Consider the following 14779-nt stretch of genomic DNA (forward strand, 5'->3'; position numbering starts at 1 on the left):
GAAAATTAAGAAACAGAATGAAGAAATTTTAAATGTAGTGGTGGTCATCAAGGACCAAGACAATGGAGGCCAAATCTGATAAATCAGTATATCCTATAAGAACTTAAACAGACCAAAATGCCATAAACTTATTTAACAGGGAATTTCCTTTTGCTTCTATATAAATTTATCTTTGTCCGTTTGAGAGATGAGTTTCTGTTTTTAGTATTGAATAGTGGAATAGAATTGAAATCCTAGGTAAAGAAACTGAGTAGTTTCAAAGCTGAAGTTGCTGATACATTTGGGGTCCTAGTAACCCCCAACCACATGTTTTGAGTTCTCAAAGGCCAGAGCTCCTGTCCCTTCTGTGGCTTTGGGGACAGTTAGGTCAGCCGATAACATCTGAATGAACGAGCCACCTGGAAAGCTTGTATGGCAGGCAAGTTGAAGTGGGCCAGCAGCATGGCACTGCTGACCTGCAGCGGGTCACAATTGTAGTCAGAGGTCTCCATGGTGATGTTTCTGAGCCATGAGGTTGGAACTGTGGGATTAATGACATCCCACGACTGGAGCAACTATAGTGCTGAGAATAGCTTGGACTAAGGTAAGTCATCCCCAGACCTGAGATTTAGATGAAAAAAATGTGAGAACTTATCAATCCACACTAAGGGACAAATTAGGGTGATTCTGGAGGGCAAGTCTTTCTGTGTGAGATCCTGGAGGACCTTTTCGCTCTCTCACCATCCGGAGTCCCCGTAGTGGTTCCGACGAGAGAGGAAAGGCCAGAAAAAATGATTCTGAGAACGGGACTAGACAGAAACCAAGAATGAGAGAATGCGAATTCAATGATTGCAAGTTGTTCCTTGATATTGTGTTTTAAATTAGCTGGTGACTGCCTCCGTGGACTTAAGGAAACATCACTTGATTAGAGTTGCTCCAAAAAATGTAGGCTATTGTCCTACTGATCTCAGTAGTCATTCTGAAAGAGTTAGAAATGAGTTTTTATTTCATTTAGGTGGTTCTGGAGAAAAACCTTTCCGGGACCCATGAATGGGCACAGCTGTTTTCCCTGATCAGGATCCTTGCAGCACCCAAGTAAGACTAAAACTAGCAGATATATTTTGTTCTGTCTCTGGCCACTGTTAATTGCATTCTTTATTTCCTTTAAAACAAAAATCTCCTACTGTTTTCTTCTACAATTCTGATATTCATTTCTTGATCATTTCACCTTCTATTCACCCATGAATCAAAATCCAATCCACCAGGATTTTCTACCCCACTTTCCTACAGAAAAATAAGTACTTAAAAGCAGTTTGAGTCTTTAATTTCTCAAGCGTCTCAAAATAAGTTCTGTTTAAAATCTTCAGAGTTCCCATCTTAGGCCTCTATACATTCTGGCTGTTTCCTCTCAGAGGCTGAGGACAAGTTATCTTAATTTTCTGGGACCACAGGAAATGGTAAATGAGGAAAAACATAATTCATTTTTATTGTGGGAAAACTAAATCACTAAGTCAGAAGACTACTTACTTGATGGACTACCTTACTTAAATGCTTCTCTGAGAACTTAGCCCCCTAACTAGGTATAAAAAAGCCACAATTACAGAGAAAAGAATTAGATACAGGGGACTTGTCAGTGGCAATGCTTTTATTATATAAAGTCTAATTTAGACCTTCCTAAACAGTTTTGCTTCATTGCTCTGTCACTTGTGTTTATATGTATATATGTTGGAACCTCCATAACACTAGCACTAAGAGACAGCTTTGTGCCGGGGCATTGTGTCAGCATCTTAGCAGAGTTAAGCTTCTGGAACACAGTTAACCCCTAAATGAAAAATACCTAAGTGGCCAGTTGTAAAGCTCATGCATGGGACTCTACTGAAAATATGGTCAGCTTTGCCTATTTCATATACCATTTAATGTCCTTGGTTATTTAGTCTCCAGAGCACATAGCAAACCAGACGATCAGAGCAGCTGACAAGTAGAGACAGCTGTCATTTTACGTTGGCCGCTACAAGAAGTGGCAGCTGACTGACAGGAAAAATGGAAGAAGAAAAAAAAGAAGAAGAAAAGAAAAAACTTCTAAAAAGCAGGCAGATATAAGACCTCAAATCCCAGAGACACAGAGCAGTTTTGTTTCAGGACAAGCGAGTCTAAGTGGCCTCTGTAGTCATCTATTTCAACACAGTGCGATAATTGACTTAATTACCCTCAAATGTTGGAGCTGGAAAGATGCCCTTGGGATCTCGCCCAACTATCCCAATTTACAGGTGAGGAAATGGAGACCTAGGGAAGCACTGAGGGCCCAGGTCAGCATCACAGCTGGTTAGTGGTGGAGCTGTAGCTGGAACCAGTTTGATCCTGACCCCAATGTACTTTTTCTTGACAAAATGGTTGAAGCCTCATTGGTTAAAGATGAAGATCAAATGAGATTAAAATACAGAAGCTTAGCACAAACAGAGAGATCAAAAGCTCGTTAGCTATTATTATGAATTTTTAAATCTGATCTAAAAAATGGTTGAGCATTTTTAATATGAATCTTTTAAATAACGTTTCTCTTTCTGAAAAGTAATTTCCATGAAGCAGTCCATTCTTGGGCGCTAAAATGTCACCTCTCCAGAAAGGTCTTCCTTGACTACCCTATTAAAAATAGTACCTCTTTCACTTTCTATCTCCTTACCTTGGTTTAATATGTCTTATAACCTATCACCATATGAAATTATACACACACACACACACACACACACACACACACACACAGAGAGAAGACTGATTATAACAAGCCTGATTTGTAACATATAATGGAATCCCTTTATAATGATGGTGTTTAGATACAAGTACCCATATTCCCATCTTAAGCTAAGTTCTATCAAGATTTGCTATCTGTAATTAGGTTTAAGAGGAAATATTTGGCCTGTGGTAGAGCTGGATCCATGTAACACTAGCATTTTTCTAACATGTTTCCAATATCACTCTTACTGTACATGGCAGATAGAAATTAAAACACATTCCTGCTTTGCCCACTTCCTTTCTACATTCCTTAAAAGGGCCTGGGCTATTATCTCTGATGACCGAGCAAAAACTTAAGTGTGAACAAAAATTAGATAAGAGCTTAGATTGAGACGGGAAGAGGACAGCATCTGACATCTTAGATATCAATGTGATCTAATTCTTTAAAGAATTATTTGAATTCCATATTGTTTAAAGCGTGATTTCTAAGTGAGAGGTGGAGAAGTAGATGAAACTGTAGGAGGGCTGAATGGTTGAAGGTTTAGAGAAAATAGTATTTCCTTAGCAGCACCACCACTACTACTTTTCCTGAAATATGAAAAATAAAAATAATTCCCTCAAATAAATTGCTGTGCAATTGACCTTCTCTTTAACATTTGTGCCTACTTGTTCTTCCGACTATCTTTACATTCATTAGTGGACTCCTAGGTGTTAAAAGGCCCTTGCAACCAGAGATCAAAGGGAATTCGAATATAAGGTGACATGTTCAATGTGCCAGTTCTCTCTTATGATTACATTTGTATTATTAATGAATTAGGAACCTCCTCTGCCTGACCGCTAGTGTTGGGATGTCTCAGGGCTGAGTCCTTGGCCGCCTTCTCTCTTCCCCAGGCAATGTCATCCACTTCCACACCTTTAAATGTCATGAATGTGATGACTGAAGTTGATATTTCCAGCCCTGCCCTCTTCCTGATGTCCTGACCCCTCTGTCCAACTACTTGCTAGACATCATCACTCGAACGCCTAGTGGCATCTCAAATTCACCATGAACAAAACCCAACTCTTGTTTTCTTCTCTCCAGACCTTACCCCAAACAGATCATCTTAATGACATCACCGGTGCTCAGACTCCAAACCTAGGCATCCTTGATTCCTCTGTCTCACCCCCATCAGGGGAGGACCTACCATGAAGCTCGAGAAGCTTCAGCGGCCGGGCCCTTCACTTGCATAGAAGCCTTGCAGGGAACCTCATTTTCTGTTCAGATTTTAATTTTTCTTACAGAGGGCCCTCAGATTGTGTACGTTTCAGATCCCATAAAACTTGGATCTGCCTCTGCACCCTGCGTCCTGATGTATTTTCAGAAGAATACTATCTAAATCTGACCACCTCAGACATGATCTCTGTTGATCCAAGCCAGCACCTTCTCTGACCTCGAGTACTACAGTGAGTTCCTAATGCTCACACAGCTTCCTCACTTCTCTCCTACAGTCTGTTTCCTATATAGCAGCCAGAATGATCTTTTGAAACTGTTTTTCAGGTCACATTCCTGACTTAACCCGTTGGCTTCCCATTCCACTTAGAATACGTCACACCACTGAACTATCACAGTGCCCCTGGGTCATCTAGCCCCTGCTTACCTCCGAGCCCCTTTCCTCACAGCTGACTCCCCTCTAGCTGTACCTTTCTTCCCTGGCTGGAACACACCAGACTCTCTTTTTGCCTCGGGGCTTTTGTACTCGCTGTTTCCTCTGCTTGGGGGATTTCCCCCGTTTCTTCATGTGTCTTCTCATCATTCAAGTCTCAGCTCAAACATCACCTCCTCTCAAAAGACTGTGTCCTCTGGGTGGAGACCCAACTCCTCCCCCGTCATTCATGATCCCATTATCCTCTTCTTGTCATGTGTCACAATAAGAAATGATCTACGCAGTTTACTTTATTGTCTGGCTTCGTTCAAAGGATTGTAAACTCTGTGAAGTTCCACTTGCTCACTACGAACCCCTGCAGTGCCCACTTCAGAGAAGGTGCCATTAAATATTTGCTAAATAAATGACCAAGGGAAATGTTTGTTAAATAAATACTAATATAGTAAAGTAGGGTATGAAGAGCTACTACATGTAGAGTGGGTAGAATTGAGGAATATGAACTATTATGAAGTTCTTTTGTTTGTTTCTTCTTATTAACTGAAGACGGTTAAAAATGTATCCTGCCAGTGGATGCAAGTTTGAGCTGTGCATTGATGTCACAATTAATATTCCATTATGTATGTTATCACAATGCATGAGGTAAAATGTGTATGTCATTGTGTCCAAACTGTGAGGTACTCGCCATAAATAGCAAGTAAATGGAGAGGAAAATATACAGGCTACATCCCATCTGGATCTCCTCTTTGCCCCACGTATTGGCTCAGGAATGCTCAGAAGGTTTGAGGGTTATGAATGTTACCATCCACGTATTCTGAACGGAGCTAAATATATTGTGGAAAAATAGAAAAAATAGGGAAAAAAATCAGTAATTGAGATCTGCATCAATTTCCTTCAGCTCTCTAAGAAAAAGCCCTTTTTAAAATACCAGCTTTATTGAGATATAATTCACATACCATAAAGTTCATTCTTTTAAAGTGTACAATTGAGTGTTCAGTATATTTACAAGAGTTGTGCATCCCTCACATTCCAGAACATTTCATCCCCCCAAAGAAACTCCATACCCATTACTAGTCACTCCACATTCCCTCCCTTCCTCTCCTGCCCCCCCCCTCCCCCAGGCTCCTGGCAACTACGAATCCACATTCTGTCTCTCTGAATTTGCTGATTCCGGACATTTCAGATAAATGTAACCAGAAAAATGTGACTTTTTATGTCAGGTTTCTTTCACTTATAATGTTTTTAAGGTTCATCCATGTTGTACCATGTGTCAGTACTTCATTTCTTTTCATTGCCAAATAATATCCCGTTGTATAGATAAGCCACATTTTATCTGTTCGTCAGTTAGCGGACATTTGGATTGTTAATTCTTTTTGGCTCTTATGAATAATGTTGCTATGACCATTCATGTATTGATACAAGTTTTGTGTAGACATATGTTTCCACATCACCTGAGTATACACTTGAGTAGAATTGCTGAGTCATATGGTAGTTCTATGTTTAACTTTTAAAGAACTGCCAAGCTGTTTTGCAAATTGACTGCACCATTTTATGTTCCCATCAGCAGTGTATGAGGGTTCCAATTTCTCTACCAATCTCTGTACCACCACTTGCTATTGTCTTTTTTATTATAGCCATCTGAGTGGGTATGAACTGGTATCTCATTGCGGTTTTGATTTACATTTCCCTAATAACTAATGATGTTGAGCATCTTTTAATGTACTTATTAGCTATCTGTATTCATATATCTTCTTTGAGGAAGTGTCTATTCAATATTTTGACGTTTTTTAATTGCGTTGTTTTTTTGCTATAGAATTGTAGAAGTTCTTTATACATTCCGATTCAAGTCCTTTATCAGATATTTGATTTGCAAATATTTCTCCCATTCTATGGATTGTCTTTTCACTTTCCTGATGGCTTCCTTGGAAGCACACACGTTAGTCCTATTTTTCTATGTTTTTTCCTTTGTCTTTTTGTGATTTTAGTGTCATGTCTAAGAAACCGATGCTAATTCCAAGGCCATGAAGATTTGGTCTTATGTGTTTTTCTGAGAATGTTATAGCTCTAGCTCCCACATTGAGGTCTGTGCTTCATTTTGAGATTTGTATTCGGTGCAAAGTAGCAGTCCAGCTTCATTCTTTTGCATGTGGATATCCAGTTATACCAGCAACCTTCGTTAAAATGACTGTTCTTTCACACTGAATGGTCTTGGTACCTGTATACATCAGCATTCTCCAAAGAACCATTAGGATATATTATAGAGAGATTTATTTTAACGAATTAGGTACCATGATTGTTAGGCCTGGCATGTCTGAAATCGTCGGGCAGGCCAACATGTGGAAATTCAGATAAAAGTTGATTTTGTAGTCTGGAGTCTGAAATTTGCAAAGGAAGCCAGCAGGTTTTTCTATGTTGCAGTCTTGAAGCAGAATTGCTTCTTTCTCTGTAAACCTCAGTCTTTGCTATCAAGGCCTTCCATTGGTTGAATGAGACTCACTCACCTTATGGAGGGTAATCGGCTTTACTTAGATCAACTAATTGTAAATGTTACTTACATCCACAATACCTTCACAGCAACATCTAGACTGTGTTTGACCAAACAACTGGGCACCATAGCCTAGGCAGGTTGAAACAAAATTAACCATCACAGCACCCTTGTCAAAAATCAACTGACCACAAATAGAAAGTTTATTTCTAGATTCTCTATTTATTCTCATTAATCTATGGGTCTATCCTTATGCCAGTAGCACAGCGTTTTGATTATTGTAGCTTTGTGGTAAGCTTAAAAATCAAGGTGTGAGTCCTCCAATTTTGTTTTGTTCAAGATTCTTTTGGTTCTTTGTAGTCTCTTGCAACTCATACGAATTTTAGGATCAGCTTGTCCATTTCTGAAAAAAAAAAAAAGAAGTTGAAAGTTTGATAGGTGTTGCCTTAAATCTATAGATGAATTTGGGGAGTATTGCCATCTTAATATTAAGTCTTCCAATCCATGCATATGGGATGTCTTTCCATTTATCTAGGTCTTCATAAATTTCTTTTAGCTATATTTTATGATTTTCATGAAAGTGTTATACTTCTTTTGTTAAATTTGTTCATGAGTATTATATTATTTTTTGATGCTATTATAAATGGGATTTCCTTAATTTCATTTTTTTTTGATTGGTCATTGCTAGCGTATAGAAATATAATGGATTTTTGTATATTGATCTTGTGTCCTGCAACCTTGCTGAATTTATTTATTCTAATAGCATTTTTGTGAATTCATCAGGATTTTTTCCTGTACAAGATCAGGTCATCTGTGAATCTCCAGTACAATGTTGAAAAGAACTTGTGAGAATGGACATTCTTGTCTTATTCTTGATCTCAGGAAGAAAGCATTCATTTTTTTCCCAGTAAGTATGATATTAGCTGTGGGTTTTTCATGGATGGCTTTTATCAGGTTGAGGAAGTTTTCTTCTATTCTTATTTTGTTGAGTGTTTTGTTGGGTTTTTTTTAACCACGAAAGGGTGTTGGATTCTGTCAAACACTTCTTCTGCATCAACTGAGATGATCATGTGATCTTTGTACTTTATTCTATTAGTATATTACATTGATTGATTTTCTTATATACTAACCTGGCATTCCTGGGATAAATTCCACTTGGTCATGATATATAATCCTTTTTGTATGTTGCTGGATTCAATTTTCTATGATTTTGTTGAGAATTTTTGCATCAATATTTATACTGGTATGTAGTTTTCTTTTTTTTTAATTTATTTATTTTATTTGTTTTTGGCTGCATTGGATCTTCGTTGCTGTGCGTGGGCTTTCTCTAGTTGCAGCGAGTGGGGGCTACTCTTCATTGTGGTGTGTGGGCTGCTCATTGCGGTGGCTTCTCGTTGCGGAGCACATGCTCTAGGCACACGGGCTTCAGTAGTTGTGGCTTGCGGGCTCTGGAGCACAGGCTCAGTAGTTGTGGCGCACGGGCTTAGTTGCTCTGCGGCATGTGGGATCTTCCCGGACCAGGGCTCGAACCTGCGCCCCCTGCATTGGCAGGTGGATTCTTAACCACTGCGCCACCAGGGAAGCCTTGTACATAGTTTTTCTGAGCTATTTTTCTTTGGTTTTAGTATCAGGTTAACACTGGCCTCATAAAATAAGTGTTCACTCTGCTCCTAATTTTTGGAAGAGTTTAAGAAAGATTGGTGCTAACTCTTCTTTGAATGTTTGGTAGAACATTCATTTACAGTGAGGACATCTAGTCCTGGAATTTTGTGACAAGTCTTTTTAATTATTAATTCTATTCAGTTCTTTGTTACAGGTCTATTCAGATTTCTATTTCTTGAATTCACTTTCGAAATTGTGATTTTCTAGGAATTTTCCCATTTCGTCTAGGTTATCTAGTTTGTTAGCATACAGTTGTTCATAGCATTCCTTTATAATTCTTTTTATTTCTGAAAGTTTGGTAGTGATGTCCTCTTTTATTTCTGATTTTAGTAATTTGAGTCTTCTTTTTTCCTGGTCACTCTAGCCCAAAGTTTGTCAATTTTTTTTGATGTGTTCAAAGAAACAACTTTTTTTTTCTGTATTGTTTTTCTATTTCCTACTTCATTTATTTCCTTTTCTTGTTTATTATTTCTTCTGCTTGCTTTAGGTTTTGTTTGCCCCTTTTCTAGTTTCTAAGAAACTAGATTAGATTATTGATTTGAGGTCTGTCCTTTTTAATGAAGATGCTTACAACTCTGAATTTCCCTATGGGAACTGCTTTCACTACATCCCATAAGTTTTGGTATCTTATGTTTTCATTTTCATTCATCTCAGTATTTCCTAATTTCTCTTGTGACTTCTCCAAGCCATTTGTTATTTAGGAGGGTGATGATTAATTTCCACTTATTTGTGAATTTCCTTTTGTTCTTGAATTCTAATTTCATTTTACTATGGATGGAGAACATATTTCATATGATTCCAATCCTTTTAAACATACTGAGGCTTGTTTTATGGTCTAACATAAGATCTATCCTGGAGAATGTTCCCTATGCACTTGAGAAGAATGTATATTCTGCTGTCGTTGGATGGAGTGTCTTACAGATAGATATGTTAGGTCTTCTATTTCCTGTCAATCTTCTGCCTAGTGGTCCTATCCATTATTGAAAGTGGAAATTGAAGTCTCCAACTATTTTGTTGAATTTCTCCCTTCAGTTCTGTCAAGTTTTACTTCACGTATTTTAGGGCTCTGTTGATAGGTACATGTGTTTATAATTGTTAAGTCTTCCTGATTGATTGACCCTTTTATCATAATAAAATGTCCTCCTTTGTCTCTGACAACAATTTTTTCTTAAAATTTATTTTGTCTGACATTAATATAGTCATTTCAGCTCTCTTTTGGATACTGTTTGTGTGTATATCTTTTTCCATTCTCTTATTTTCACCCTATTTGTGTTCTAAGAAAAAACATTAAACTTAAAAACTAAACTGTGGTTTTTAAATCCACTTACCACATTAAATGAAAATAATCAACATCAAAATTATAAAAGATATTCTTCCTTCCCCCATCTCTTAACCAGTCCTGATTTAACCCATAAGGATTTATTCCACAGGATCAAATTTGGAGTCTTACTTACCTTCTAAAGGTTCACAAATCTATTTAATGTCCAGCCAGCAGGGAAAGGAAATTCCTAAGCGAGGAACACGCTCAGAAAGTGCTGTACCATGTCTTCAAATCCCTGAGACTCAACTCGGAAAACTGGAAGCAACGGAAAGCCCTATAAGGTAACTGATTTTCACTTGGTGACAAGTCACTTCCTAAATCTAAATGAAAAAGGTATTCAGGACACCTATGTTTAGCTAGTTGGTTATTTTATTCTCTAGGAAAGCACAGTCCAATAAAAATATAATGTGAACTACAAATGCAAATCACATACGTAAATTTTAAAGTTTCTAGTAGCCATATATTAAAAAGAGAAAATAGTCAAATTTATTAATATAGTTAATAATGATAGCTTATTAGTAAATATAATAATATATTTTATTTAACCTAATATAATATCATTTCTACATGTGACCAATATAAAATTATGATTCTTAATTTCCTACTGTCTTTGAAATTTACACTTAAAGCACACCTTAATGCAAACTAGCCACATTTCAAATGATCAATAGCCATAATGGCTAGTGGCTGCCACATTGGACAGTGCAACTGTAGTATTTAAAGCTGAAAATGGCCTTGAAATCCTCTGTGCTGATCAAGTCAAACCCAAAAATTTTTTCTTAACCGCAATTATTATGCATTGCTTATATAATACGAGTATAAAAACGTAATAAACAGGTAGATGTGCAATCAGCATTAAATTTACAAATTTTGGAGGTTCCAATCTGCATTAGTAATGACAGCCAGCATTTATTAAGCGTTTGCTCTATGCCAGGCTCTATGCCAGGTATTTTAAAACATGGTGAAAGGTACTCCTGTTATCTCTGTTTCATAGAAGATGAAACTGGGGCTAAGAAAAGTTAATTAACTTAGGCAGGATCAAGCAGCATGTACGTTGTGAAGCCATTATTTGAACTCTCATGCTGGCTGGCTCTGGAGCCTGTGAGCCTGGCCTCCAAATTCTACTGCCTCCCTAAAATGAATCCAACCACCCGCAGACATGCGGTGAATTTCGTATGTAAAACTATGAGAGAGCGAGCAAAAGGAACAGAGGCCAAATTTCCCCTGCCTGTGTTCCATTCAGCAATTTGCTGAGGGCCTGTTGTGTGCAGTGCCCTTGGGAATACGGTTTCACTCACCCCTGGCTGGCATGCTCTGACTGAAACTCACTGCTCCAGAGAGGGGCTTGAACATTTTGATAAAAAGCAGCTGAAGCAATGTGAACTGTTCAGCTTTTTTATTTTCAGTAAACAACTTTTCAACAGTTCTCATCTTTTTTGCTGGCTCTCATCTAGGCAACTGATAACATCAGTACGGGAAAGAGAAATCTTCTTTATCAGCCCAGTGTCTATTAACTATTCTTTAATCCATCCACATACTATTTTATTCTGCATAATTGAAAGACTAATAGAAAATATACATCTATATTTTATACACACACAACTGTGATTACACATTTATATCACATGTAGCTTTAAGAGTAATTACTTATTTAAGGTCTATTTGTTATTTAGCACCCAAATCCATCTAACTAATAATAGCTGACAATTACCGAGTAACTACTATGCAGACACCATGCTATGTGCATTTACAAATACTATCCTTTTACAGCACTCCTATGAAGAAGTATTATTCCCATTTTACAGATGAGGAAACAAAGCCAACCTTTTTTCTTTGTACCATGTTAACTATTAATACAAACATCTGTAAATAACACCATCACCTTAAATCTGTGTACAGTTACAGATTATAATACTTTCATTTATACCATGTAAACTGACCCTCATAATAAGTAGTGATACAGAAAGTACATGTGCTCACAACTACCAGGACAAGTAACTGTAGTTCTTTGGAGTCCTGGAGCAACTTAAAAAAAATTACAGAGTGTTCATTTGGGAGAATCTTACTTTATTTACATTCAGCACCCGATAAACCAGAAATGACAGGCAAGACCAAATTCTACCACAGCTGAGAGAAGCTTTCACAGAAGTTTTATAGGCCTGATTTCTCCAGCCTCCTCCCATTTCTAGAACATGCCCATCAACATGGAAGCCCATAAAGCCAAGAGCAGTAGCCAGAGAGGATTCTGATGCTCTCTCATTAAGGAGTCTTGCCTCCTGTAGTATTATATCATGATCAAACAGACAGTGCAGTGCCTTGTAACAAACTTCAAATATCCTAAACTACCTAGATTTCAGGTCCCAGTTGAGAGAAACTTGCAGTTTTCCATTTTTCCAACCTCACCCTTTTGTACAGGGAGTTGTAACCTAGCAAATATACCTCCAGAACTTAATAGAGGTCTCATAAGCTAAAGAGAAAGGCATCAAGAGCTGGCTGTTTTCCCAGTTAATCCGCCCAAAGCAAAGGCAGCTAATCGGGAGTGAGCAGGATTAAAAAGTTTTCTGCGCCTCCATTTCATTTCCAATTATAATTTGATGTTAGAACTTTCGTGACTAGTAATATCATACCTTAACAACCATTATTATTCCATCTTATAGATGAGAAATTGAGCTTTAAAGACATTAAGTGCCTACTCAAGTTCACATAACTAGTAAGAAACTAAAGACCCAAATCCATTCAACCCAAGTTCAAGGTTCTTTACCTTATACCATCTAATCTGCTTTGGAAATAAATGTCTATTCTTGTGAACTGCCTTTATACAATATCTGAGCTATTTTCTTTTGGGAAGAGAACACTCATAAAACAAACAGGACTCTCTCCATGGGAAATCAGTTTCAAGTGCAATAAATTCCGAGAAGGCTGAGCATTACAGACTCTCCAAAAATGGCAGGCAGGCCTGCTGCTGAAAGGACAGTTCCCACCTAATAGGTTTTCTGGATACCAAAACTGGTCTCAATTGTCAGGATGTCTGTTATCCACCCCAAGTTTATAGGAATTTCTCCCATTAGGGAATCTCTTTATTCATTACCCTTAAAAATCTCCTCCTTCCCTTTTGATTAGATGCTTACAATATTAAAATAAGGATGGGCTGTCACTGCATATTCTAGCAGTTGATGTCACCACTAATACTAACTTGTTTTGTCTCTAGCCTGAAATAATTTTATGCTTTTTTGCCTCATCAAAAAACAAGCTTCCTATTTAGACAAATCCATAGAATTATGTCAGAATGTCTATTATTTAAGAATTATTTAACAAATATATGTAATCTACACAGTCATTGCCTATAAAAACACATATTACAACAGGTGTTAGATCAGGCCATCCTCTGAGCAAGTGTGTAGGCAACTCATCTTACTTCACTGGTAACTAGTCACTAAAATGGGTGTTTTAGTATGTAATCCCCCAAATCTTAATAACCTTGGGTGAGGTAATAAAGCCTCCTCAAACTCCAGACATGCCAACTGCAAAAAAACAAAACAAACAAAAAAAACAAAATCTACCCCAAATTAATGTACATAATGGTCTGTCTTTGAAGAAATGTATTATAAGAATGACAAATTGTCACATCTAAGAAACATCAAATCTACCAAGCTAGGTCGGCAGACCTCTTATAGAGAACCCTATCACTGTCACAGATAAAACTTTCTAAGGGAGTTTTTTCCACGAATCAGTTAGAATCCTTTACAATACCTTGGCTGGCAATCACAATTTCATGTGGATCCCAGGGATTCTGGACACAGTGGCCTGGATTCTAACGTACAGGCAAGGTTTATCATTCATTCAAAAGCAAACGTTTTAAGTGGACCTTCAAAGACCAGAACCTCAACAGAATAGTCAACAGGAAATTGAATTCCCTAAGTTAAATACTATGAGCGGCCGGAAGTGTAGTAGTCTCTATCGCACTCAGAGCGGAAACTTCTCACTAGAAACTGTCTTTTTGAGGCAGAAATGAATTGTGTTATTTTCTCCACCGTCAACCTTAACCCAATGCATTGGACATAGTAGGGGCTCAAGAGAAGTGCCCTTTGATTGGAACACTACTGCTCCCTCAGCCTTTGGCAGCTCCAGAAAAGGCAGATTGGGGTATTATCTATGCATTAGTCTACTTCAGTTGAAACGAGGTCTCTGAGCCCCTAAGGACGGATGTGAATCAAACATTTATTGAGAAATCAACCCTACAAGCCTGTGTTTCTTTAGGAAAGGCGGGGGGGGGTCTTAACTTTCCTCTATCATTGAAAGAATGGGACCCCAAAACAAGGAATTCAAAGGAATAGTCTAGGATCCTGGGGTGGGAAGAGGGGGAGGCAAGTGTGCTACGTGGCCACTGAGGACGACAGCGGGCTGGGAGTGGGTAGGCCTGGCGGGGGGGCCTGGGCCTGAGTAACCCCTCTTCCGGGTGAGTCACTGGTGAGCCTGGTGGGAGGAAGGGGCGGCCTGAGGCATAGCCCTTGGGGAGGTCGGAGGGTCTGACTGATGGAGGGATCTCTGGAGCTGGGGGTGGAATTAAAGTAGGAAGTGGATTTTGAAATCCACTCTGAGGTGGGGGGTCTAGGGCTCCAGGGGCCGGGGGACTGGGGCTGGGGCCGCTCCTCGGGTCGCAGGGAGGGGCTGCCGGGCAGCAGGGGAGGAGACTTGCCAGCCCGCGGCGCCGAAATCTCCCGCGCTCCGGAGCTGGCCCCTCCTCCCCAGCCGGGCCTCACGCCCCTCACCGCCGCCAGGCCCGCCAGCCGGCTCCTCCCGCTTTCCCCGCGACGCAAGCCGCGGCCACAGGAGCCACCACGTCCCCGCCCCGCCACCGCCCGCGCCAAGCCGGGCGGTCGGTCGCGCCCCGCCAGTGACGGCACTGCAGGGTGCGTGGCCAATCGGCTCGGCCCGCGAGCAGACGGTCTCGGCCCCGCCCCTCGC

The 14779-nt window shown here is 39.3% G+C and overlaps 1 long non-coding RNA gene across 1 annotated transcript; it reads right to left on the minus strand.

Annotated features, from left to right (window-relative positions):
- Nucleotides 1-5474: 5474 nt before the first annotated feature.
- LOC132593845 (uncharacterized) lies at nucleotides 5475-14603 on the minus strand. Its single transcript, XR_009559767.1, has 3 exons — nucleotides 13565-14603; nucleotides 9948-10069; nucleotides 5475-7234 (listed from the first exon to the last, which is right to left on the minus strand). It is a non-coding gene; the product is annotated as an uncharacterized lncRNA (long non-coding RNA).
- Between the last annotated feature and the right edge of the window lie 176 nt (nucleotides 14604-14779).

This window comes from Globicephala melas, chromosome 18 (assembly GCF_963455315.2).
Source record: "Globicephala melas chromosome 18, mGloMel1.2, whole genome shotgun sequence".
Classification (NCBI taxonomy): Eukaryota; Metazoa; Chordata; class Mammalia; order Artiodactyla; family Delphinidae; genus Globicephala; species Globicephala melas.